At 47.7% G+C, this 26,052-nt stretch overlaps 9 non-coding genes across 9 annotated transcripts; 7 read left to right on the top strand and 2 right to left on the bottom strand.

Moving 5' to 3' along the window:
• Positions 1 to 414: 414 nt before the first annotated feature.
• On the top strand, positions 415 to 487 carry TRNAR-CCG (transfer RNA arginine (anticodon CCG)). Its single transcript has one exon. It is a non-coding gene; the product is annotated as a tRNA-Arg (tRNA).
• Positions 488 to 6,078: 5,591 nt separating this feature from the next.
• On the top strand, positions 6,079 to 6,150 carry TRNAA-AGC (transfer RNA alanine (anticodon AGC)). The gene has a single exon. It is a non-coding gene; the product is annotated as a tRNA-Ala (tRNA).
• A 3,226-nt stretch (positions 6,151 to 9,376) lies between these two features.
• TRNAA-AGC (transfer RNA alanine (anticodon AGC)) lies at positions 9,377 to 9,448 on the top strand. The gene has a single exon. It is a non-coding gene; the product is annotated as a tRNA-Ala (tRNA).
• A 2,753-nt stretch (positions 9,449 to 12,201) lies between these two features.
• On the top strand, positions 12,202 to 12,273 carry TRNAA-AGC (transfer RNA alanine (anticodon AGC)). Its single transcript has one exon. It is a non-coding gene; the product is annotated as a tRNA-Ala (tRNA).
• Positions 12,274 to 15,123: 2,850 nt separating this feature from the next.
• TRNAF-GAA (transfer RNA phenylalanine (anticodon GAA)) lies at positions 15,124 to 15,196 on the top strand. Its single transcript has one exon. It is a non-coding gene; the product is annotated as a tRNA-Phe (tRNA).
• A 1,406-nt stretch (positions 15,197 to 16,602) lies between these two features.
• TRNAA-UGC (transfer RNA alanine (anticodon UGC)) lies at positions 16,603 to 16,674 on the top strand. Its single transcript has one exon. It is a non-coding gene; the product is annotated as a tRNA-Ala (tRNA).
• Positions 16,675 to 20,148: 3,474 nt separating this feature from the next.
• On the bottom strand, positions 20,149 to 20,221 carry TRNAK-UUU (transfer RNA lysine (anticodon UUU)). The gene has a single exon. It is a non-coding gene; the product is annotated as a tRNA-Lys (tRNA).
• Positions 20,222 to 23,230: 3,009 nt separating this feature from the next.
• Positions 23,231 to 23,302, top strand: TRNAA-AGC (transfer RNA alanine (anticodon AGC)). Its single transcript has one exon. It is a non-coding gene; the product is annotated as a tRNA-Ala (tRNA).
• A 1,611-nt stretch (positions 23,303 to 24,913) lies between these two features.
• TRNAA-CGC (transfer RNA alanine (anticodon CGC)) lies at positions 24,914 to 24,985 on the bottom strand. Its single transcript has one exon. It is a non-coding gene; the product is annotated as a tRNA-Ala (tRNA).
• Positions 24,986 to 26,052: the final 1,067 nt, after the last annotated feature.

Here is a 26,052-nt window from a genome sequence, read left to right as displayed (position 1 = left end):
CCCTTGCGGGCGGAGCTTCCTTCCGGGTTCTGCAGAGGGGGCGGCTGCAGCTGCTCCCAGCGACTCCCACACACACACCCGGAGCCCCCCGCTCTTGGTCCCTCGCTCGGGTCTGCATCACCGGCAGCTCAGTCTCTTCCCTCCAAGTCTTTCACCGAACACTTGGGCGGGTGGGCACGCAGTGATCAGTTCGATGTCGCTTCCTGATGCCCGAGCATCATTGTGGAAGGCGTGGCAAGAAGTTTTTAAGAGTTGGAGAATTTTCCTCGTCAACCTGCGACTTCTTTTCTGCATCCCTGAGATCAACGGTTGGGGAAGAAAAAAAAAGGAAAAAAAGCCCATCCACGCCTCCTCTAGGCTGTATTCTGTCTGCACCCTTTGTAGCTAACACGGCAAAAATCTCTGCAGCCGGCTGGCCGCGTGGCCTAATGGATAAGGCGTCTGATTCCGGATCAGAAGATTGAGGGTTCGAGTCCCTTCGTGGTCGTGCTTGGTCTTTTCTTTTGTAACTTGTTGGTTTGCATTTAGAGGAGGTTCTTGCCATGTGAAAAATACTTTGAGCAAAGGCTAAGTACCCTCAGAAGTGAGGTAGCTCAAAGGTGTGTGACACAGAAACCCACACTACCACCACACACACACACACACACGCTGTTTTATATGGGACCAGCATATGGGGTGCTGGGCCATGTGATAAATACTTTGAACAAAGGCTAAGCACGGCCAGAAGAGAGGTAGCTCAAAGGCGTGTGACACAGAAACGCACAACACACCACCACCATCACCACACACACACACACACACACACACACACACACACACAGATACTGTTCTATATGGGACCAGCATGTGGGGTGCTGGAAATAGAACCTGCTCTCTCTCAGACCGCCCAAGCAGGTTTCCTAACTTAAACATACAGGAAAAAGGCAGTTTGCACGTCCCAGGTAGGAAGGGCCTCCTCCTCCTCAGATCCTGCCAGGAACAGTGTGTATGTGTAGGTACCAGCTCAGAAACATGCTGTTTTTTTTTGTTGTTGTTGTTGTCGTTGTTGTCGTTGTTGTTGTTATTTTCCCTTTTGGAGATTCTTGTAAAGCACATGCATTTATTTTACAGTCTTTCTTTTCTGTCCATCTGCTTGGGGTTTCCAGCTAAGCTTTAGAAATATAAGAAATCAGCAATAATCACCTTTACCACTATCACCCGGGTCGCTCAAACCCAAGTTGGCTCACTTCCCACCATGGCATCTGACTGACTTTAAATGCCATCTTTGAGGCCAGAAAGGTAGTACAGGTACTGTAGGCAGGTAGATTAGAGATTAGGGAAGCCGTTCCCGCCCTCCCCTCCCCCCCCCCCACACACATACACACACAACACGGCAATGAAATTTCTGGGAAGCAATACAGCCACTAGTCCTAAGGCTGTCGGCTGACCCACCTTGTGGTAGAAAGCAAGTTCTATATGGGACCACCATGTGGGTCCTGATAAGACCTCCCCCGGCAACAGCCCCTGAGGAGACTGGGCCCCTCCCTACAGAACGGGCTGGAAGGAAATTACTGACAACCCTCAATTCTTTCCTTTAATCCAATTAACCCTCAGCTAGCCCAGACCAGAGAAGGCTGGATCCATCCTCCAGAGAAGATCCAGCAGGATTAAAGGTCAAGAAAAGGAGTTTCAAAGATGACCACTATCAACTCAACCCCATTGGCAACAACCCTAGCCATGGACTCTTACCTAGCTAGAAAGCCCCACATGGGACGACTTAGGAGAAACCCTATAAAAGCCAAGAAAAGTTTAAGGAAGGGCACACGTATGCTGCCCGAGCCTATGTGCTGCCTATGCCCACATGACCGCGCACATGTGATGCCTGAGCACATGTGTTGCTAACATCTCCCCTCTTGAGATGTTGACTTTCATGCTTTCATAAAAATGCTGGGGTGTGTATAGGGGTGCTTTCCACCTTTTGCCCGAATTCTCTCTTTGAGCACATTACTCTTTCTCTCTCTTCTCTCCTCCCCCTTTCTAAAACCCTCCAAATAAAATGTTTTCCTTCACTGCTTGTCACTCCTGAAATCCTTTTCTTCGAGGCAAGACAAGAACCCGGTAACCCTGGGTCAGGCCTAGGACCGGCTTTCCTTTTCTGCAGAGAGCAATTCCTTGCTCCAACCTGAGCCCCTGGCTCCCCAAGAAATGGGGTGGTGGGGACCAACTCCTGTGCTAAGATGACCAAGTGGAAGTCAGGTGTGGCCTAACGGCCACCGAGTGGGGCTGGCAGGGCCTCTGATCCGTGCTGCACAGGGGCTCATCACACACAGACTTTCTCAGTCCTGGCCTTCCCAGCAGGTCCCGGGGTGACCGAGAGAGATCGGGAGAAAGTGACTGTCTTTCTCCTTTCTGCCTCACATAAGCCACCCGTGGGACCCATCTACTTCACAGGGGTTAAGCCACTTGCCTTGCATGCTGCCCGTCCCAGTTCAGATCCCTGGTCTATGGTCCCCCACACACTGCCAGGGGTTACTTCTGAGCACAGGACCAAAAATAACTCCTGAGTAATGCTGGGTGTGACCCCAAAACAAAAAAGCAAACACCAAAATGCTAGCTCAAGACAAAGAATGTAAGATGTGGAAAGAGGCCCGGGGAATTAACAAGAAAAACCCAGCCAAACACAGATCAAATGTGGAGAGAGAGAGGGAGAGAGAGAAAGAGAGAGAGAGAGAGAGAGAGAGAGAGTAGGGCTCTTGCCTTGCACACGGCCAACCTGGGCTCCGTCTCCGCTACCACATATGGTCCCTTAGCCTTCCAGGGGTAATCTGTGAGCACTGAGTAATGCCCGCCCCCACCCACCCACAAACAAACAAACAAACAACAATCACTACCACAATCATCCTGTTGTTCCTCACTGCTTCAAGCAGGCACCAGTAATGTCTCCTTCGTTCTAGCTCTGAGATTTTAAAAAGTGCCATATTCAAGGCTCTTTCAGGGTCAGGAGAATGAGACCCATCATCATTACTGGTATTTGTCATATTGGGTACGCCATGGGGAGTTTGCCAGACTCTGCCATGTGGGCAGGTTACATTCAGTAGCCTGCCAGGTTGTTCAAAGTAAGAATAAGATAATAAGATGTCACGTATTCGCAAATGCGGCTGCACACTTCCGGAATCTGGGTTTTATAGTCTCTGGGTCTTGGCCGTTGATGGGATTACACAGCGCCAGGGGGCCAGCTGGTGGGTGTGACCCCTGCCTACTGGTGGAGGATCTGGGTGGGGGATGCTCAGCCCCGATCCAAGCAGGCTTGGAGATCTCAGCCCCGGGACTCGCATGCCTTTGTTCCTCTGACAGTACATTTATGCGTGTGGAGAGTGGTCTCAGCATGGTTGTGGCTGGTTCTGGAGGTCTTCGGCTGCAGGTAAAGTTTGTTACATGTTTCTAAGTCAAACAGCAGGGTCTCTAGCCAAAATTCCTTCCCACCTGAAGGTTCCCTGGGTATATCAAACTTCCCTTTCAGAAAGAACCACCAGGTTTTCAGGACTTCTTCCCGATGAGCTGTTTCTTCCTTTCCAGGTCTCCTCCTAAGTATGTACTCCAGCAGTTGCTCTCTAAGCCTGTCCAGGGACGGATGACCTCAGAGCTGGTACCCCCGATCTCTTCTACATTTGGTCCCGGGATCATCAGCAGTGGAAGCTCAGGGCCTGAGTTGGGGTAGTAGGCCAACCCCCCACCCTTCTGCTTTCTTCTTGAGCTGGACAAGAGTCAAAATAACGTGAGAGGTTCAGCTGAGGAAACATATAGACCTAGGGCACCACCAGTGGGTTGTGAGTCCTGGTTTCAGCAGGGTGGGCGGGCTCCCAAGCCAAGTGAAAGACTCCCGGGTGCCCAAGAGTGAGAATGTCCCAGGACAGGCAGGGGATGACATCATAGGACAAAACCTCAGCTCTGGATGTTTGCCCACGTTCTGGCAGGTTTCTCAGCTAAAAAAAAAAAAAATAATAATTTCTGTCAGTCAAGGTCTATGGATTTAGGGAATCTGAGTTTAAATTTAGGGAATCTGAATTCTTTAAGAAATGGTGACACTTTCACCCTAGGGTCTCAGTCAGCCAGAGTCCCCATAACAAGATGCTACTTAACATATAACGTATAGCAAAGTAGATAACAAGAAGCATCTACTTTGGACACACTGAGAAAAGCCAATGTGATTTTTTTTGGGGAGAGCGGTGGGGGAGGACAGTCCCAGTACTACTAATTCTTGCAGCCTCCCCTAATCCACTGAATTCTGGGGATGGTGTCCCCAATTTATGTTTCAACAGGTGAGTTTTGATGCATGTAAGTTTCCAGAGGAAACAAGGCCTTCTGCTTCCTGTGTTTTTACTAGGTACCAGATGTGAAAGCAAGCTCTTGGCTGGAAGGCGCAGGAGGAGACCCTGGGCCCACCTGTTGCCCACCTCTGAGCCCTGGGCCCTCAGGAACCAGCCCACACCTCCCTCCACCTCTTCCAGAACCTTCTGCTTCTCCCCCTTTGTCTTCCTGCTTCCTTCCCATGTTCACTTTCCTGAGATGCCAGTTCATCTCTGTTTCCAAAGGAAGAGTTTTCTAACCCACTGGTTCCCAGACTGTTCTGCTGAGAGAGATTTGAATCAGGAGTTCCCTGGACGGTGATGAGAAGGCACTGAGTGTCTGGAGATCGGAGGTGGGAAATCTATATTTTATTAAGGTCTCCTGGATAATTTTTTCTCTTTAGGTACACCCTCTGAGTTATGTACAAAGCATCGACGTCTTTCAGTCCCTAAGGAAGCATTGCCTGTGACCCAGGCATTGCCAGTTCCAATTTCCTGCAGGAGAGGAAAAAAAGGTCTTTTCACGATTCTAAGATCTTTGGCTGGTCTAATAATTGAAATGTCCCAAACTAGATCAGCAGAGGCTGTTAGATCAGGGGTCAGGGGTATGCCTTGCATGTATGGAACATGGGTTCAAGCCATGGCACAAAGGCAAACGGGTGAAAACTTCACTCCCCCCTTTCTCTCAGATTAATGGGAGTGGTGGGGAGGTAGTGGGGGGGGGAGGGTTTAATTTCACAGGTGCAAGGACCCCAAAAGCCGAGACAGCCAGGTAATTTTTATTTTTTATGATGAGCTACTGAGAAAGTAAGGGGGTTCTGAGACTTCCAAGGAAGAAGACGAATTATAGGAAGACGGGAAAGCAAATGTTCGTAAACAAATGTTTACTGTGCCACCGCAAACTGGATACATTTGATCCACTTGCAGATAAAACGTGGCGAAAGTGATCAAGAGACTCAATCTGAACTGTCAGTTCCTCGCTTATTGCCAAAGGGCCCAGTCATTAGAGTCGGCTGCCTGGCTTCGCTTCAAATAAATAAATCTACCTGTCCCAAAGGCGTTTTTTGAGGGGGGCGGGGGGCAGCCCCCTGTCGGCGCCCCCAACGTGAGCGGGTTGCCAGTCCCGGGTCTGGCCGGGAGGCGACGGTGCATGCAGTGCCCGCTGGACTCCTGCCGGGGATGGACACAGAAAGTCTCCAGGAAACGGCTTAGGACTCGCCCCGGGCTGATCCTTCATCCAAAAGCTGCGACCCGGGCAGCGCTCGGCGACCGTGGACGGGGTGGACCCGCTGGGCCCGGGTCTCTGCAGACCCCGGCCGCGCGCCCCGAGCCTGCCCGCCGCCCTTCAGCCGGGGTGCAGAAAGGGGGTGCGCCAAGGGCCCCCAGCGAGGGGCCTGGGAGTCCGGGGCGGCGACCCTGGGACAGGGGCAGGGTCCTTGTCGTGGGGAGCGTGCTTTTCCCCCTCTCTGTCCGGCAGACGCTCTTGGCTTCCAGACCCCAGGACTCTCCCCAGTTGCGGGGTGGCCGGGTGCGACTGTCCGCATCCCAAGCGATCGCGATGCGCAGCCGTCCCGGACAGCTCCGATGCAGGAGAGGAAGGTCAGCGTGATGCTGCAGCCTCCGCCGCGGGGAGCCAGGAGCGTCCCAGCCAGGAACGTGCCAAATTGGAGCGAACCAGAGAGTTGCATCGTTGGCACCGAGCAAAAAGGTAGTCACGGGTCATAGAAATATTTCCGAGCCCTTCCGAGCGCGAGGGGGTGTAGCTCAGTGGTAGAGCGCGTGCTTAGCATGCACGAGGCCCCGGGTTCAATCCCCGGCACCTCCACTTTTGGTGATGGCTCCAAACCGGGTCCTTAGCTTTAGGATTTTTGGGGAAAGAGCTTATGATCACTGCAGAGGGCCACAGAGTGATGTTTTTTTCAAACAGTAACTTTGGAAAAACGAGGAATTTGCCATTGCCGTTTACAAGTGCGTTCATGTTATGCCAGCGTCACAGTGTCTGGAGAATGACTCAGGCGCCACCTAATGGCCTTACTGAGTACTGAGATGGCCAAATCTGTAGACCGGTACATTCATTGTTGGTGTTTTTCTGTTACATTATTCTGGATTCTTTTAAAATCCTACTGGGAAATATTTTTACAGATGAAATAATCTATATTTGCTACTTTCAATAGAGCTTATTAAGACATTAGAATATTTTCCCATATAATAACACTTCAAAAATCACAACCTGAAGTCTTTGTCATTTCAGTATAGTCGTTAAGTTCACACCCTTGGCTAGGCCGCTCTGTTCCAATTGGAAAGATTAATTCTGTCCGCTTAGTAGAGTCTAACAGATGGGAGCTTCCGTTATGGCATCTTTAGAAATTATACAAATCTAGAGCCTTGAATTTTTAAAGCTATGAGCCATTTTCTAAAGCTATGAACCACCATCAGTCAGAGTTGAGAGGGTATATGATCCTCAGGCTATATTTCCTCTTTACCTAATAAAGGGATCAAGGGAGGCTCATTTGCACATTCATAGAGATTCTTCCTTTCACTCAGTCTTCATCACCTGCTGGTAAATGCCTCATGCCTAACTTCAGTGGTTCTTTTGTCACTGCAAAACTTGAGTGTCGGCAAGGCAAAAGTTCCTCTAGCCAGAATCCAAAATAGAATTGTTTGAGGATTTCCCTTTTCATTTTTTATGGTCATATGATGAATGACTCTGTAATGTACAAAAGCAAAGACTCAGAGGGAAGTTTTCCCTGCCTCACCTTTTCCCATATTCTTTCTTCTGGAAAACTTTAAGCTTTGCTTAGGGAAAATCACATAAGCACTAAAAGTGCCAGCCTTGACTTTCAAGAGAAGCTGACAAACCCTGAAATGAGCCCGTGTACCAGCACTTCAGGGGCAGGTTCTAGTTCTCACTGCATCACTGCTGTGATCTCCGCCACAGAGAGGAGAGTCCTTCCTGTGGTAAAGCAGTTCCACACAGACCTTAAGCCCTGCTCTCAGGTCAAGTTCCAGGAGGAGGCTGATGCCAAATCAGACCTTAGTTTTTCATCAGGAAACAAAAGAGTTATCAGACCTCCTAGCCTGTGTATGTTTTTTCCTTTTATTCTTTTGTTTAAAACAGCCATCAGAACCAAGGAAACTTTGATTTACTTCTGTTCCATCCCACAAGTCTACTCTCTAACCCATTCTTGCTTTGACTAATTCTTCCAGGACTGTATTGAATCATAGAACCATAGTGGAAACTAGTCAAGAACTTGCCTTGTTTGTGATCCGCTGTGGGAAAGTTTTCAATCTTTCGCCCATAATTACACATGCTAATGGTGGCTTTTCATCTATAATTTATTTCACTCGTGTAATAAATTGCTGAGTGTTTTTGAAAAACAAAATCTAGTTAAGTTTGTCAATTTCATTAATCTCCTTTTTTAAAAATCATTCTTTGACTTCCTGGATTTTTTTCTTGCAATTATATTTATTTTTTTTCACATGGTAAATAATTTTAATTTGTTTAATAAAATCACCGTGAGATACACAGTTGCAAAGTTGTTCATGATTGGATTTCAGTCACAGAATGATCCAATATTCATTCTCTCACCAGTCTCACCAGTATACATTTGCCACCACCAAGGTCCTCAGTTTCCCTCCTGCCACCCTCCCCCACCCTCCCCCATCCCCCCAGCCTCCCTTATGGCAGGCACTTTTCTTCTCTCTCTTTCTCTCTCTGTCATATATTCATGTATTATATTCTCTCTCTCCTATGCACTACATATATTCTCTCTCCTATGAACTATTCTCTCTCTCTGAACTATTCTCTCTCTCTCTCTCTCTTTCTCTCTCTCTCTCTCTCCCTCTCCTTCTGGGCATTATGATTTGCAATACAGGTTCTGAAAGTTAGCATGTATATCCCTTTACATACTTTCAGCACTCAGTTCTTGTCCAGAGTGATCATTTCCAACTATCATCGTCATCGTGGTCCTTCCTCTATCCTTAAGTGCCCTGGAGATCTTAATTTGCTTTTATATTCTTTAACTTAGCTCTCATCTTTATTATCTTCTTCCTTCAGCTCGCTTTTAGTTTGTTGTTTGAGTTTGTTCTTTGTTAAGTTCCCTGAAGCATCACGTTAGATGATTGATTTTGAGATCTTCCTACTCATTAAAATATATGCGCTCTATTTTAAACACCGTGAAATTCCCCGTTAGTGTTTTCTCTGAGTCCTGTCAGCTTGCATGGGTGTGCTGTGATGCTGTGTTCGCATTTTGATTTGTCTTTGCTCTGAGTCTGCAGAGCTGAATGAGACTCGGAAAGGATGCAGTGCTTGGGGCAGGGCAGAGTTGCCTAGGGTGACAGCGGAGGACTGAAGCCACCCCCCTGTGTTGCTCCTCTCCGGGACAGCATCTACCCCAGGTGGGCGCGATTCCGGGTCCCGATGCTCGACGACCCCCCGCCGGGCAGCGCAACAAGGGTCCCCACCCCGACTTCCATCCCTCGCCCTGTGGATGCTTGGAGGCGGGGTGGGGCTCCCTGGCAGCCGGTTCAAGCCGCCAGGAGAGAGACAGAGAGAGAGAGAGAGAGAGAGAGAGAGAGAGAGAGAGAGAGAGAGAGAGAGAGAGAGAGAGAGAGACAGAGAGAGAGAGAGACAGAGAGAGAGAGACAGAGACAGAGAGAGACAGAGAGAGACAGAGAGAGACAGAGAGAGAGACAGAGAGACAGAGACAGAGAGACAGAGACAGAGAGACAGAGAGACAGAGACAGAGAGAGAGACAGAGAGAGAGACAGAGAGAGAGAGAGAGAGAGGGAGAGAGAGAATGCCGAGCTCTTCGGGGGACACCGAAGGGGTGACATCAGACGGACTGAGGCCCCTAGAGGGACTTTGGGCCAAGAATGCAATTTTTGCAATTTGCTCTTCTTGCAGCAGAGCGTGAATTCGGATGGAGGATTCCGGGGAGAGCGCAGCCGGGCGGAAGGGGCCGGCAGCCGGATGCCAATTCTTGCAAAATCGACCCCGAAAATAGCTGGATTGTGTCTTGAGCAAATTCCCGAGGGTTTGGCCGCGTGGAGGGGGTGTAGCTCAGTGGTAGAGCGCGTGCTTAGCATGCACGAGGCCCCGGGTTCAATCCCCGGCACCTCCAATTTTTATAATTTTTTTTTCCCAAACTTTCACTCTCGGTTTCCAAAGACAGCGAAGCGGTCTCACAACGCGCCGTTGAGCTGACCGCGGTCGCGTCTCTGCTTCTCGGGCTGCTGGCGACCTCCGCAGCGGCCGTGCAGCGGGAGCGAAGGATGCAGCACCAAGGCCCAAGCGCGTCCTCAGCCCGCGCATCTGCAAGGCCCGCGCCCTTTCCCCGGGGCTGGCTCCGTTCTGCATTGCCTTCAGCATCGCGGGCCAGAAAAGATAAGGCTGGCATCACCTCCCGAAGCCACAGCACGAGCCCGCAGCCTTCTTTCTCTCCCTTTCTTTTGTCTTCGGAGCCGAGTCGGTCGCGTTTCACCGCGCAGGCGGAGCTAGGAGCAGAACTGAGCGCTGCGGGACGGGAGTCCGGGCGCCTCCTTGTCATCGATGCACCAGGAGGCTCAGAACTCAGAGTAGGTTGCCACCCAAGACGTCAAAAATCATGGGTTGATTTTCCATTTTTGTTCCTTTCCCCCGCCTGATTCCCGTCTGAATTTAACTAGATGCAGAAGAGGATTTGCAAACTGTTAGCAGTTGCGCCCCCTGTCGGTGGGGAATTTTTCCAGTGGCGTTTCTTGGAGCGGTCCTTGGATAGACAAGTTGGTAATAACTGAGTTTTCTTAGAATCGTTGGACCTCATCATCTCCACACCCCATCGACAGGTCTAGAAACAGCATTTCAGTGAACCCCCCAGCTGACTCCTTTGCACATTTTGGGACGTTTGAGAAGCAGTGGTTTGAATGTTGTAACTTTGGTGGTAAGGACAGATAGCTTTTTTTTTGGGGGGGGGTTGTTTGTTTTTTTAAGTTGTTTTTTTAATTTTTATTAATGAAACACCATGAGGTACAGTTGTAGACTTACAATTTTTTGCTTGGTTTTCAGTTACACAATGATTGAGTACCCATCCCTCCACCAGTGCCCATCCTCCACCACCAATGATCCCAGTATTCCTCCCACCCACCCCCAAGGACAGATAGCTTTATGACATTTTTGTGTGTGTGTTTTATTTTCTTATTCCAATATAGAGCAATAAATGCAAAAATATTTTTATATTATTGAACACTTTTTGTGTTCCAGTAACTGGAGTAGAGAGGGCACTTGCCTTACACGAGGACAATCTGGGTTGGATTCTTAGTATCCCATAGGATCTCCAGCACCGCCAGGAGTGATCCCTGAGTGCAGAACCAGGAGTCACCCCTGAGCATCGCCAGATGTGGCCCCAAAACAAAAAACAATTTTTGTGTTCACAGTGACACTTTTTATTGTTCTTAATCTCTATGATACAATTTTATATGCAATTTTATCATCTCTTTAATTTTCTTTGCAATTGTGCTCATTTGCAGTGCAAACTGGAAAAGTTGTATCTTTGTTTCGGTAGTGTTATCAGTAGGACAAGGTTTTGTCTTCTGATTTCTTTAAAACCCTGAACTACTTGTTACTTACCAAATCTTCAGGAATTTGTTTAACACTCTTTGTGTACTAATCCCAGTATATAATATTTATATAAATACATCATTTTGATGATCCCAAATTTCTTAGCAACTGTGATGAAAGAACCCACCTCTCGTCCTGTGAAGTTATTAGGGAGTTTTCTCTTTGTAGGGTGTGGGAGGGGGCACACCCAGCGATGCTGAAGGGTTTTCCTAAGTTTGCACTCAGAAATTACTCCTGGAGGTCCAGGGGAACTTTATGGGAAGCTGGGGATCTCTAGCCCAGGTCAACTGCATGCTAGCCAAGGGCCCCACTGTACTATCTCTCCAGCCCCTGTTAGGGAATTTTCAAAGGAGAAAATAAATCACAAAAGACACTCTTTTGCAGGTCAAATTATCTTGGTTTGATAATTTACTCCTCCCCCTCCACATTTCTGTTGCTTTAGGGAACAATTTTCTATTGTATGACATATTCTTTGTCTTCTTGTTTGCAGTGACTTTTTGCCACTCATAGCTACTGTGTCAGGAGAAATTCCTATTCACATGTTCCTATCGCTGGAATTCATCAGGCTGCGCAATAAAACTAGAGAAAGCGTGAAAAAGAATGTCGTGAATTATTAACACTGCTTTTTTTTCCTCTTATGTTTTTTTGCGGGTAGGAGAGCCCCACTGGCCCAGAGGAGCTCAGGACGTACTCCTAACTAAATCTGCGTCAGAGTTTACTCCTGACTCTGTGCTCAGGACTTAGTCCTGGTGGGCTCAGGGTACAGGGGTTGAAACAGGGATCTGCCTCGTGGAAAGCAAGGATCTTTCCCTCTGTACTCTCTGACCCTAACACTGCTTTTCTGTATTATATTGGGGTCCAGGAATACGTGTTTTCAAACATGCTTGCCAGTCTTTGTGGAATCTGCAAAACATTAATGTGTCCTAACGACAGAGAACACGGAAAGTAACGTTGAAAAAAAGATTGCTGGAGAATGTTGTATCTGAGGAAACAACATAGTTAGCAAGGGAAGACGGTTCCAGGCCATCGAAATGGGAGTAAGGGAGCCGACTTTGGGGGGGTGGGGAGGCGAGTCCATTGCAAAACTGACCCGAATCAAGAACTGCTTTTTCTTTCTACCGTTTTGGCTCCTTTCTCCTGGGGCAGACATGGGTTTAAGAGGAAGAGGATGAAAAAGAAAGAATTGAAAATGAAATAGTTTTGTTTGAACACCAACCTCAGATTCAGACAATAACCCTCAAAGTTGGTAGATGCTTCCTAGGTTGTCATGGAGACACAGGGGGTATAGCTCAGTGGTAGAGCGCGTGCTTAGCATGCACGAGGTCCTGGGTTCGATCCCCAGTACCTCCACTTGGATGTTCTTTTCTTATTATCAACGCGTACTCCAACGTATGTGTGAAACCGAGAGGTTTCAATTGCAATGTACTCTTAAACTCTTTGGAATCGAAGGACGTAATAGGTGCTCATTCACCAAAATTATTTTAGTTAGGTCTCTTATTCACCCAATCTCTCCAAATATTTGACAATTTCTAGCTCTGGGCCACTGTATTTGAGCAATAGAAGACGTTTTCCCACCACCCAGGCAACTTCCAGGTGTAAGGAGTCTTCTGAAAGCATCAGGAAATGTGAGTCTGTGGTCTTCATGAACGCGGATCAGAGTTAAAGACTCAAGTTCTCCTGCAGTTCCTGACTTCATTCCGCCTCTCTCCGAATCCAGGTTGCAGACGCCTCCCCAACCCCACCCCAGGCGTTTACTGAAACCTCCGTTCTACTTGCACGGCCGGTGGGTAATCCTGGGTGGATGTGCTGGTTGGGAACGTTGGGGCCGAGACTCAAGCAGGAACCCGTTAGCTATGAACATCGCAAGTGTCAGAGAGGACAGTCCTTCCTGCTCACGCGTCCTTCTGGGAGGAAATAATACTTGGGCCTTAGCAGTTTCTTCTGGAGAGGCAACGCTGGGTTGCAAGATCAGCCTAGTGGAAGATCAGTCTTCAGTGGAAATCTACAGCAAAGAGTGAGTGAGTGTGTGTGTGTGTATGTGTGTGTGTGAGAGAGAGAGAGAGAGAGAGAGAGAGAGAGAGAGAGAGAGAGAGAGAGAGAGAGAGAGAGAGAGAGAAACAGAGAGAGGACCCTTATTGATTTATTTTTAAATTTTATTTCATTATTATAAAGTTGTTCACACTAATTTATTACATTCAATACTCCAACACCAATCCCACCACGATTACCCCTTCCTTCTATTAGATTTCTAATTTTTTCACCCTGACAACCAAAGTCTGCCCCAAACCAGGACCTAAATCATTTATTTTGCATTGCTTGTTATGAATAATGAGTTAAAAACTGATCAAAAAAGGTTTCCTTAGAGGAAAGTGTGAAGATTGTTGTATCTCACTCTGGATCCTGTTAGGCCCTTGTGTGAGAAATTACTAACATGTTGTTAAAGGTTGAGCCTTGTGTGCTAATATAATATATATACATATATTTGTGGATTTATATTATATATAAATATATATGTGTGTTAATATAATATATATACATATATTTGTGGATTTATAAAGTAAAAGTAAAGGCACTCCCGTTGATCGTCGATTTGCTCGAGCGGGCCCAGTAACGTCTCCATTGGAGACTTTGTTGTTACTGTGTCTGGCATATCGAATACTCCCGGTAGCTTGCCGGGCTCTCCGAGAGGGGCGGAGGAATCGAACTCGGGTCGGCCATGTTGGCCGCTTGTAAGGCGAACGCCCTACCCGCTGTTATATATACATATATTTGTGGATTTATATTAAATATATATATATATCACGATCATCCTGTTTTCATCGATTTCCTCGAGCAGGCACCAGTAACGTCTCCTTCTTCATAGCCCTGAGATTTTAAAAGAGCCATTTCAATGCTCTTTCAGGATTAGGAGAATGAGACCCATCATTGTTACTGGTATTTGGCATATTGAGTACAACATGGGAAGTTTGCCAGACTCTGCCTTGCGGGCAGGATACTTTTGGTAGTCTGCCAGGTTGTCCAAAGGAAAAAATAAAGATTATATATATATATATATATATATATAGAGAGAGAGAGAGAGAGAGAGAGAGAGAGCAAGTCTCACGATGGAGATGTTACTGGGCCCGCTCGAGCAAATCGATGAATAACGGGAGGACCGTGACCGTTAATATATATATTTAATATATATTAACCGAGATTGGTGCTTCTACTTTCCACCCCATCAAATGTGGGATGATATCTTGCTTGGTCCATCAGTGACACAGAGTTTGAGATGTCCTGCAGTGGCAAAGGAGGCTGTACCCTCTACCATTTTAAATAGGGTGATGCAGCTAGAATTAAATTTTTAACTGGAGGGTGACTTTGGAGGACCCTCGTTTCATTGCTTTCAGTCACCCAGGTTACAAACAACCGAGCCACAGCCTCCTCCCCCTCCTCCACCCCAGAAACCGAGAACCCCGCAGGTTTCCTAGAGAGCATCCCTAACCCTCTTAGCTGTGTCACCCCGAGGGTCCCAAGGCACCGCTGGAAGAGACCCCGAGTGCGGTCTCTGTGCGGGTATTGGGACCGGGGACCACCCGGGACCTGGGGAACCCAAGGATGCGGATTCTTCTAAAGGATCCGGATTCTTTCCAGCCAGGCCTGGACGCAGAGGGTCGACGTGGAAGGCCCGGGGACTGGAGATAGCGACCCCAGGACTCCCGGAGACTGGTCAGCGGGGGTGGGGGGGTGTGGGGAGGACAGGCCGGGGGTCCCAGCGGCTGCCGTCGGGGCCGCGGGCAGGGGGACACGCCGCGGACGCGCGGTGGCCTTGTCGCCGGAAGCGCAGGGCAGAAAAAGAAGAGGGGACCGGACAGGCTTGTCATCACCTGAAAGCCCCCCACCCCCCGGCTCCTGCCGCGGCTCTGAGGGGGTCGCGCTCCCCAGCCGGCCAGGCCCACCTGCCGCTCCTGCCCGCTCTTTGCTCCTCCTCGTCGGTGCCAGCCCGGTCCGTCCAGCAATCCCGACACCGGGACTGGTTGCAGGTTTCAGCAGAGCCCGGGTTGCTCTGCGGGGGGAAGATGACATCCGACGGGACACCAGGAAATAGCGATGAGCGCAAACGATCCCCGCAAAGAAAAAAATAACAACAATGAAATCCCTGATGAACTATTACTTTTTTTTTTTTTTTAGGAAAGTAACTAATGACCAAGTCCTTATGTAGCCGAAATAGCTCAGTTGGGAGAGCGTTAGACTGAAGATCTAAAGGTCCCTGGTTCAATCCCGGGTTTCGGCAGTTGGCATGGTTTTTTTTTTTTTTTTTTTTATTATTCCCCATTGCTTTTCGCAACAATTGAAGCAGTTCCAGAAGTGTTCCTACACACCGATCCGTTTCTGGTGGCCGTGCAGGAAGAAATCCTGTTTTATTTATTTTTTTTTAAGAATGGGAAATATGCATTTATAGAGGAATTGTTTTGTTGAACTAGAGGGCCGGCCGGTACTGAAATGAAAGCGAATGATCAGGTCATGGCGATAGGTATAGTGATCCCGTGGTCCCTTCTTTATTTTTCTTCACTTCTAGGGATAAGTATCATTCAGATAGTTTCTTCTTTTTAAATGTCTGTTTTGGTCACTGTGTCTCTTCTGCTAATAACTCCGGGACAGTGTGTTAGGAGAAGACAATCCAACCTCAGAACTGCATCAAGTGGCAAATGGAAAACTGACCCAAAACGAAAAGCAGCCTTCGGGTAGAAACATCAGGGTACAGGAACCAGGAGTCAGACCGTTTTCCCACTAGCCACTTAGCAATAGTTTTTACCAACTCTCAGCACTATCTTTGTCATATTGGCAAAAGCTCCTATATTGACACAGAATGAGAGAAAGTGTGAAATGCCAGGGAATTGGTATGTGATCAAAAGAACAGTCTTAGCCAGGATAAGCCTCGGAGTTCAAGCCATGTCCAGGAGTAAACTTTTCCCCACATCATATTCAAGTAGAAGACTGGGGCAAAGGAGAGTTGCCTGAATTGCCAGCCACTTCTTCATTTCCTTCTGGTTGCTAATGCCTGGTATGTTTTAAAAAAAAAAAAAAAACTTTTTTTTTTTTTTAAGATGTGACGTTTTAAAACACCTTGTGGCTTTTTCTTACCAAAGCTCTGGCCTCAACAATTCTCTTCATCACGCATCTGTGTTTCATTCCTGCCTCAGGAAGGCTTTGTCAGAGAGATGTAAGCTATTGGCAGTTCCCTAAATTCCCCAGGAGCCGGATCAGAAGGGACAAAGAGCCTCGCAGTGGGGTGCTCGGGGCTATTCTTCTGGGGGTGGTTTTCCTCCCACAGATCTGGTCGCTGATATCCCGTGGGAACAAAGAACAAATACCATAAAGGCAGGGGGAAAAAAACTCAATTTCAAAAGCCTTGAATTTCAGGTTTAAACATATTTGGAGGAAATTAAAAAGGTCGAAAAACTGGTCCTTGATTCCTTCTTGGCGAAATAGGAGACTCGAACCTTGTTTTAAGCCCATCAGGGAAACTCATGTGGTTAATTTTCACTATTTACTGTCTACTTTAAGTGGTCGCCTGGAAAGAATCGGTTCCTTCTTTGCTTCCTGAGGGTCTAAAATCAACAGAATCATTTCGACGCCGGGGAGGCTGGGAGCGAAATCCCTTTTCTGCAGATAATCAGGAAACCTAGCACAGGAGAAGGGGGTGTAGCTCAGTGGTAGAGCGCATGCTTTGCATGTATGAGGCCCCGGGTTCGATCCCCGGCACCTCCACTTGTTTTTCTTTCTCCAACTAATCACAACTGGGCGCACAGATAGTAGATCATTGCAATGGGCCTTACCATTACCAAGAAAATACTGCAGTGCTCCAAGTGTGTTTTCCTGCTCGTTTTGTTTGACAGAGGGAAAGCGGGCCACATCCTGGTGCACAAAGGTTGATACACCATGACCCCAATGCTGAAACTTAAATTAAAGAAATTAAAAGAGAAGAAATCCAGACTGATGGCTGAGTATGCTGGTGGGCAGCTGACTGGGGACTGTCCTATTTCTAACAGAGTCACGTGACTGTCACAGCATCAGCAGGGCTGGGAGAGTGGAAATACCTTGTTCACAATGGCGTGTGTGTGTGTGTGTGTGTGCGTGTTGTGTGTGTGTCTTTCTGTCTTCTTTTTCTCACACAAGTATCTAAAATAGACACTCGGTGGTTTAAAAAAAACTGTTGTCTATATACACAATGGAATACCACTCAGTCATGAGAACAGATGATATCGTGCAGTTTTCTGCAATTTGAGTGGAATTGGAGGGAACCATGCTAAGTGAAGTGAGCCAGCAGGTCAAAAGACAAACACCAGAGGATCTCAGTCGCTAGCAGAGGATAAGGAAACAAAGGGGTTAAACAACTCCCCGTGGAAACAGCCCTGAGATGCAACTGGACTATGCTTTGTTGTGGGGAATGCGGGGCTGAGGATGGATATTGGGGTAAAGGCAGAGGGACTCAGACACTCAGGGGTGGGAATGGGGTAGCGGCATTGCACGTAGGAGTTTGAAACAAACACTCGTTCTATCTCTACGGCACAATTAAAAAACAATAAATTCTGTGGAGTTCATGCGAAATTCAATCAGCCTAATCAGTGGCTGAATAAATAGCAGGACTCATAAATAAATAAATAAATAAATAAATAAATAAATTCCATACAGAAAAGGCATTCAGGAAGAAGACTGGCTTCAAAAGACTGCTTTGTAGAAGGGAGTGCCCTGCCACAGAGGCAGGGTGGGATGGGGAGGATGGGGTGTGGGAGGGATACTGGGACCCATGGTGGTGGGAAATGGGCACTGGTGGAGGGATGGGTATTTGATCATTGTATAATTGAAACCCACGCACAAAAATTTGTAAGTCTACAACTGTACCTCATGGTGTTTCACTAATAAAAATTAAAGAAAAAAAAAGGACTGCTTTGTTGCTGATTGGTCACGTACCTGGGGGGTTAATTGTATGCTTTATTATGCTTTTCTTATAATTTTAATTTATTAGTGTTATTATAGGTTATTTGGGTCACAATCAGCGACGCTCAGGGATTACTCCTGGCTCTTTGCATTCAGGAATTACTCTGGGTGATACTCAGGGAACCATATGAAAAGCCAGGGATAGAACCCAGACCAGCTGCGAACCAGGCAAACACCTTGCCTTATACTATCACCCAGCCCCTGCCTTAAATTAAAAAAAAAAAAAGGGAAATGTATCATTCCATATTTTAAAAACTTTGTTTATCTATTTATTATTAGTTTTGGTGTTATACCCAGCAGTGCTTAGGTCTTACTCCTAGCTCTGTGCTCAGGGATCATTCCAGGTTATGGACCATATGCGGTGCTGGGAATCAAACTGGGGTTGGCTGTGTGCAAGGCCCCTGTTTGCTTAATTTGGAGGGACAGCATCCCCGGGAGTGCTCAGGAGCATCGGGGCCATTCCCAGAGACTCTTCATACATCTATCAGGCAGTGAGGCTGGACGGATGTGGCTTTGCTCCCGGCGAGGCCAAGCCTGGAGAGATACTGCAGAGTTATCCGAGAAGGACTCGGCCCTGCGCTGTCTCCCTGTCCACCACATCGTGCAGTTACTGATATGTTACCACTGAAGTTTAACATTTTATTTTCTGTTTGTTCTCTGTTATGCTCCATTTTTGTTCTTTTTTGCCTTTTTACGAACTATGTTTTCAGAATTCTGTTTATCTGCAAAACTTTTTTTCTTTCAATGTCTTTTGATGCAGAATTTAATTTTTAGTAATTTTAGTAATTACTGTAAGACTTTCATATATTTATCAATGTGCACTCATCATTTTTAAAGTATAGCAACCTTACCTCTTTTTTTGTCACATGACCCTTCCTCATTTGTAGTTAATTGCCTTAATTATTTCTCTTTGTTTTGGGCTTTTTGGGGGGTCACACCCAGTGATGCTCAGGTGTTACTCCTGGCGGTGCTTGGGGGACCGTATGAGATGCTGGGGACCCAACCTGGGTCAGCTTCATGCAAGGTTAACGTCCTACGCACTGTACTATCACTCCAGCCCCTTAACTATTTCTTTTACATACTTAGAGCTATATAAGATGAGTAGTGTTGTACTTTTTGCTTTAACTGCCAAATCTAATTTTAAAAGCTCAAGAGAAAGAAAACTTTGGTGGATATCATATAAACATTATAGTAAAAAAGTATTATATATTATATACAAACATATTTATACATATATAACATCCTATGTTTTCTATATTTACAAATATTTGTAGCTCCCTCCTTCCTGGTGCCTACAATTTCCTCGTCATTTTCTTTTGTCTGAAGAACTTTAATTGTCCCTTTAGGATTATTCTGCAGACTGTAAATTCTCTTAGCTTTCCTTCACCTTCTGAGAAGACCTTAATTTTTTAATTTTGTTTTGGTGTCACATTCAGCAGTGCTCTGGACTTACTCCTGGTTCTGCTCTCAGGGATCGCTCCTGATGGGACTTGCGGAACCATACGGAATTCCAGGGATTGAATCCAGGTCTGCTGCATGCAAGGCAAGTGCCCTGTCCTATCACTCTGGTCCAAGAATATTTTAATTTTTATTGAGATTTTATTTTAAAATAAATATATATTATATTTTATTGTAATAATTAATATTTTAAATTTTAATATTTAATTTTCTCTTCATTCTTGAGGGTATTTTCTCTGGTTATATATAGAATTCTGAAATGACAATTCTCTCTTTCTCTCTCTCTCTCCCCCCCCACCTCTCTCTCTCTCTCTCTCTCTCTCTCTCTGTCTGTCTCTGTCTCTGTCTTTCTCTCTGTGCACTCAGAAATTGCGTACTGGAGCTAGAGAGATAGTTTAGTGGCTAAGGAGCTTGCCTTGCATGTGGCCAACCCAGGTTCATATATATATATATATATATATATGTGTGTGTATATATGTATATATATGTGTATATACATATGTATTTGTCTTATTCTCCTGATGTCTCACATGGTCCTAAGCATTTTCAGAGGTAATTCCTGAGCGAATGACTTACCAGCTGTACTATTGCTCTAGTCTCAAATTTAAAGATTTTAATATTTTTTTCTCTAGTCAACTGAGTATAGACTCTTCTCCAAAAGTGATCTAAAAACCTAGCTCTCCCTTGAAACAAAAATCTAACCATTGATATCTGTCCGTCTCTAACCAAACAGAGGATCCTTCCCACACTTCAATTTAGGGAAAGAGGTGGATAAGAAAAGGTAAGCGCCTGAACAGGGACTTGAACCCTGGACCCTCAGATTAAAAGTCTGATGCTCTACCGACTGAGCTATCCAGGCCCACTGTGTGGGTGTGAGACACTTTTAAATTTCACCTAGATTCACATATTCAATCACTTAAAAAATACACATATATATATGTACATACATATGTATTTGTCTTATTCTCCGAAATATATCCTTTGAGATCTCCCTATTCCAAAGGACGTCTTATTTGAGGGATGTTCTTATCACTTCCAGAACATTTCGCCTCTTTATCTCATCTTTCTCTCCCCACCTCTAGGTTTTCATAAACCAGGCATGCAGAGTCCTGCCGTCGGGGCTCAGAACGCATTTCTAGATACCATTTCTTGCCAAATACAGTGCCACATTTCTCGAGCCAACACTCAGTTCTTTTGTTCTCTTTCTCTCTCTGCATTGCCCTGTGCAGTCTTCTTGCTGCCGTAATCGCCAGAACTGAAGGAAAAATAGCCGAGAGCACGCTCCGCAACGCGCCCCTTTCCATAGGGGGTTGGGAGTGCCCGCCAGGTTTGCAGGGGGACAAAGACTGGGACGAAAGTGAGAGCCACGGGCGACCCTGACATCACTTCCCACGGCCCAGGTGGTCGCTGTGCAAAGATCTGACTGAGAAACAGCAATGCCAAAACGCCAACCTTGTCCGACGGTCACGCTCCAAACACCCGTGGACGAAAAGTGATCATCAGGCTTAAGACTCAAGTGCCTAGGGGCTGGAAAGATGGTGCAGTGGGCAGGGCTCTTATCCATGCCGCAGACGTGAGCACCGCCGGGATTAGACGTGAGCGCCCTGACCCTCGAGGGGGAGGAGGAAGTATCCAGCAAGCACAAGTGCCTGTGTTGAATTCTCAGTACCTCCAGCCCTTCTTTCCAGACAAAATTTCATGTATAGGCTCTTCCTTTCCTTGTCCTCCTCTTCTTTCTCACTCTTTCCCCTCATTTTTTCCCTCGTTCTTATTTTTTTCTTATTCTGATAAATTCACCTTCTTTCCGCTTTCTCTCTCCATGTCTTTCTTTACTCACCGTATGCTGTTGCCAGCATAAGGGATATTCCAGGGGGAAGCTTGCACAGAGGGCGTACTCAGGACCTCTTAACCAGGAGGCAATCAGTCTGTTAATTCTTCACCACAGGCACCATGTAATTGCTACAAAAGAACAAGTATTCTCCAGGAGTACTTCTAAAAAGGAGAAAAAAGTGTTGTTAATGACAGGCGAGATATGATTATTACCATAAAGAGAACCCAGGTAGAAAATAAAATTTAATGCAATATACTTTAGGTTCCAGAGTTGAAAATGTATCTATGTCAACGAGAATAGGCGTTTTTATAGTTAATGAAATGGTTTTAATTTTCTTATTTACATAGATCAAAATCATATAGTAATCACTAATTGGCCCATCCTGATTTATCTCTGGTCATTTTATTTGCTAGTTCTTAAAGTTTTGTTGGAATAAGCCATATAAAGGAAATTTGTGATGTGCCAACGGGGCAGGTTGGGATGGGTGGGCATCTGGAGATATTGATGGAGGGAAGTTCACCCTGGGGGTGTTGGGACACCAGACGCCTGAAACAACTGTTTAATGAACAACTTTGTAAATCACGGTGATTTTTTTTAAAATGAAAATCAATTTTAAAAAAGGAAAGAAAGAGCCCCCAGGAAAGACAATCACAAAAGTTCCTATCCCTACCCCCACCACCACCCCTTCTTAGCGATGCCTACGTTCAAGAAAGTAGCAGAAAGAATAGAGAAACGACTGTCACTTCATTATCTCATCCCTCGGCTTCATGATCTGAGCCTGTCTTTATCCACTCTACAGAAGTTGGATGGCTCACCAGATCCCGAGGATCTAGACCATTCTCTTCTGCAGAACGGATGAAACTTTTCTTGCACAACAGAATGAACCTTCCAGGTCGTGCAGTGCGTTCCTAGCCGCAAAAGTTGAGAAAACGATTACGGAGCTGGATCGTAAGGTTTTGTGGCTCTGTGGTGTGAGTTTTAGGTCGATGTGGTGTGATTTTTTAGGTCGAAAGCACTCTTGAATTTGAGTTAGGTTTTGGCAGATGGAAGATAGTTTGATTAGAAAAAAGAAGACGAGAAAGAGGGGATGAAGAAGACCCCCTCTCCCGTCCAGTCTGCTGCCTCTTCTTCCCGCGATGCTCCTACATCAGCTGCAAGCCAGACTGGCGTCTGTTGCGTCCCCCTTCTCCGCTCCTGCCCGGGACGTGGGTGATCCTTCGACTTCTTCCTGGGGACCTGATGCAGTTCACGAGCGTGCCCGGGCGCAGGGAAAGTTTACGCAGAGAACTTCTTCCCCAGATTGCGTCCAGATGCCTTCCCGGCGCGAAGAATTTGGTGAAACCCCAGACGTGGCCAACAACGCCCTGAGATTTTTCCACTGTTCTTCTCCGGCATCGACCCCTCGTGGATTGTCTGCAGCGCCAGGGCCGAGACCCAAAACCCCGGGAGCCTTTGCAAGGCCGGTTGGCGGGTGCGCGGGAACCTCACGCGCGGTCCGGGTGCACCTGCCGTCGGGTCGCGCTGCCTCAACGTTCAACGGGATGGGCATCGCGTTTCTGCGTTCCTTGCATCGCCTTTAGTCTCCTCCTGACGGCTTTGTAGGCAGAGGAAGACATTTGGTTCCCTTTTTTCTTTTCTTTCTTTTAAAGAGGAAGCGATCTGAAGATTTTGCAGTGTTCATGCCCAATTCAATCAGCTTAATAGCTGAACAAATAGCAGTACTCCTACATTATTTAAGAAAGAAAGAAAGAAAGAAAGAAAGAAAGAAAGAAAGAGAAAGAAAAAACGATTTTGCAGCAGATTCACCCTTCCTGATGGATCGGGACGGAGTTATAGGCTTTTGGTTAAAAACAGTTCTAGCAGGGAAGGAGGGAGGAGGCGGTTTTTGTTGACTGGTTCACATGTCTCCCGGGACAGTGGTGAGACACGATTCCGCCTTGGAGGTTTAGACCAAGATCTGTAACTGAATCTACTATGACTTGGCTACACCTGCGGCTATAAAGTATCATAAAATGCAACAAGACGAGAGTTCCCGTCGGGGGTGTAGCTCAGTGGTAGAGCGCGTGCTTAGCATGCACGAGGCCCTGGGTTCAATCCCCAGCACCTCCACAGCTTAAGAGCTAAGGAAATGGATCTTTTTACCCTTTGCCTTATTTTGTGCACGCCGTCACGCGCGTCCCCTTGGACACTTACCCACGGACACCAGGCTGAGCGTTTTTTGCACCTTGGAAACTGGAAGAGTGGGGTTCAGGAACCTTTTCATGAATCCGGTTCACCCTGCATGAGTCTCCTGCAAGGTAAACGCCAGGAACGCCCCCACCTTCAAAGACCCTTTCCCCTTTGCTCCCCTTTCTCTTGTAGGATGCAGAAGCCCCCACAAAACAGGGGGACAGAAAGGGGCGCGTGGGGCACCGCGGGCTTGGGAAACGTCCCGCAGACTCGCCCTTCCCGTTCCCGGTCAGTTCCCGCGCTCGGAGGAAGGTTCTCGCACCGTTCCCTCCGCCACCCTCCGACCCCCAGACTCTCTGAACGCTTTCCCAGCACTTCCCACTAGGATGCCCGGTGGGAAACGTCGGAGGTGCGGACGCCCCAGGGAAGCCCCCGCGCCGTCGAAGCTGCAACGTGTGCGTTAACCTGGGCTCCCCTGGCCGTGGCTAGAGCCCACGGGTTAGAACCCGGGGATCTGCCCCAGGGTGGAGGTGCGAGAAAAGTGGGGTTCTCGGGGGGTGTGGCAGCTTTCCCGAGCTCACTGCGGTGACTTCCTGGGGAACCTGGCCCAGGTGCGCGTCCCAGAGCGGTTCATCACTGGTCCTGCACTTGCACCCACCCCGCCTCCTGGAGCTGGGAGGAACCAGTATGCTCAGGCTTCTCGTTTCTAACTAAGGGGCTGCCAGGATTCGAAAACAAAAACGGAAGGTCAGCGAGGAAACGGAGGTGGCGAGGGATGGAGAGCCAGGATTTGCCGTCGTTCCGTTTTAGCGCAGCGAGGGGGTTTTGGTAGCGGGGCAAGCGGGTACTTTGGAGGGTCTTCCAGTATGCATTTGCGCGAACTCCAAGTGCAAATCGATTTCATATGGCGCGAAAGGAGCTGCCCTGCTCAAACGTGGGATCTAACCTTTAAAATCCACTGGCTGATCGCTGGATCCTCTAAAATGCTCCAGAGAACTTGGGCCAGCAATCTCGGGTCTTTCGTATTATTTGGGGGATCGCTTCTCGGCCTTTTGGCTAAAGTCAAGTGGAATAGCACATTCTATGGGGAAAGTTTGCACGGCAGATGCTTTGCTCAGTGCCACTTGGTGTTGGTCCAGCGTGCGCCCCCGCTCACTCGCCGAGGACCACGCGAGACCCGTGGCCAGCTGGGAGCAAGGGGCTCTGCGAGGGGCATCAGAAACCCAGAGGGACGCTTGGCTGCTTCTCTTCCTCCTCCTCCTCCTCCTCCCCCTCCCCGCCCGGTTCTTTTCTGTCCCGCTCTTTTTAGGGGGACCTTTACTGCGGCTGCAGAGTTCGTGCTTGCACGGGAGATGCTAATGAATGTCTTTGCGTTTCTTCTTTCTTGGCCCGTCCGTGAATGCCCGCCTCCCCGGTGGCCGACACCAAAGCCTCCGTCAGGAGAGTAAAATATTGAAGGCGATTCTTTGATTTGTGTCCTTTATCACGACAGTCAGAGAAACAGGACAAAATCGAGGTCGAAAAAAGAATGCAAAAGACAAAAAACACGAGTGGAGGAGCCGGGGTTTGAACCCGGGACCTCGTACATGCGAAGCACGCGCTCTACCACTGAGCTACACCCCCAGCCGCCAGAAGGGGCTTCATGGAGCATCTATAATGTGGATCCTTCTCTGCCCCGCCTCGCCCCGCCTCGCCCCGCCCCGCTCCGCCCCGCCCACGCCTCCCCCTTCTTCTCCCCTCCCCCCCCCCCCCCCCCCCCCGCGCAGCTTCCTGCTCTCGTTTCCTGCCGGAGAAAGTCCCCTGCGTTAAATCAAACCGGTTATGAATGATTGAACCGTTTCTAGGCGTAGGACTTTCCCGTTCGCTTTAGAGTGAGGATTTTTTTTTTTCCTTCGGGAAAGGCCGAGAATTTCCAGCACACATCTCTGCAGGGCTGGATCGCTGCCCTGCAGCATGCATTTTGCTGCAGCTGACCTCGAGGATTACTCTTACAAAGAATTTCGGGGGGTGGGGGTGGGGAAAGACCTCGATTCCTCCAACTTCAAACAATTCTCTTTTTTTTTTTTTTCCCTCCCTCCCCAGACTAGGCAGACACAGGAACCGAACAAGACTGTCAAACTGCTCTCTTTTCCTTGGGGACTTCCTTAGGACAAGGGCGGGAAAAGCCTTCTGCAGGAGGAGTTGAAAGAAAAAGCCACATTTGTGGGGTGGGAGGGCCCATCACTGAGTATGAAAATTCTAGAAAGTTCTGACCTGGCAGAAGCGTGGCCTTCTCTGAGCAGGTGAGAAGAGAAGTCAATAGCAAATCTGCTGATGCTTAAGGCGCCTGCAGACGGGAGCCTGACGCTGCTGCTTGATGATTTTGAGCCAAGTTGCAAGCTGGAGGCAGGGAATTCACACCCGGCGACACTCAGAGGGTCGAATCCACTAGGCTTTGAACTCGAAGAGCACTCCTGACAGTGCTCGGGGCACTGGGAGCATCGGGGATGCTGGGAAATGGAACCTAGGACGGTCATATGTAAGCAAACGCCCCAGTAGCTGTACTGGCTCTTCAGTTTCATACGCAACAGCCTCTATGTGGGGGGTGGGGGTATTCAAAACGCAGAAAAAGTAGACACTGAAGAACTCTAAAGTCTCTAAGCATGGTCTATGGTCCCACCAATCTTCAAAGGGCAGTATTTGAACTGAGG

The sequence above is a fragment of the Sorex fumeus genome, unplaced genomic scaffold (assembly GCF_029834395.1).
Source record: "Sorex fumeus unplaced genomic scaffold, SorFum_2.1 ptg000094l, whole genome shotgun sequence".
NCBI lineage: Eukaryota > Metazoa > Chordata > Mammalia > Eulipotyphla > Soricidae > Sorex > Sorex fumeus.
Note: the sequence above shows the minus strand (reverse complement) of the source record. Positions and strands in the feature narration are given on the sequence as shown.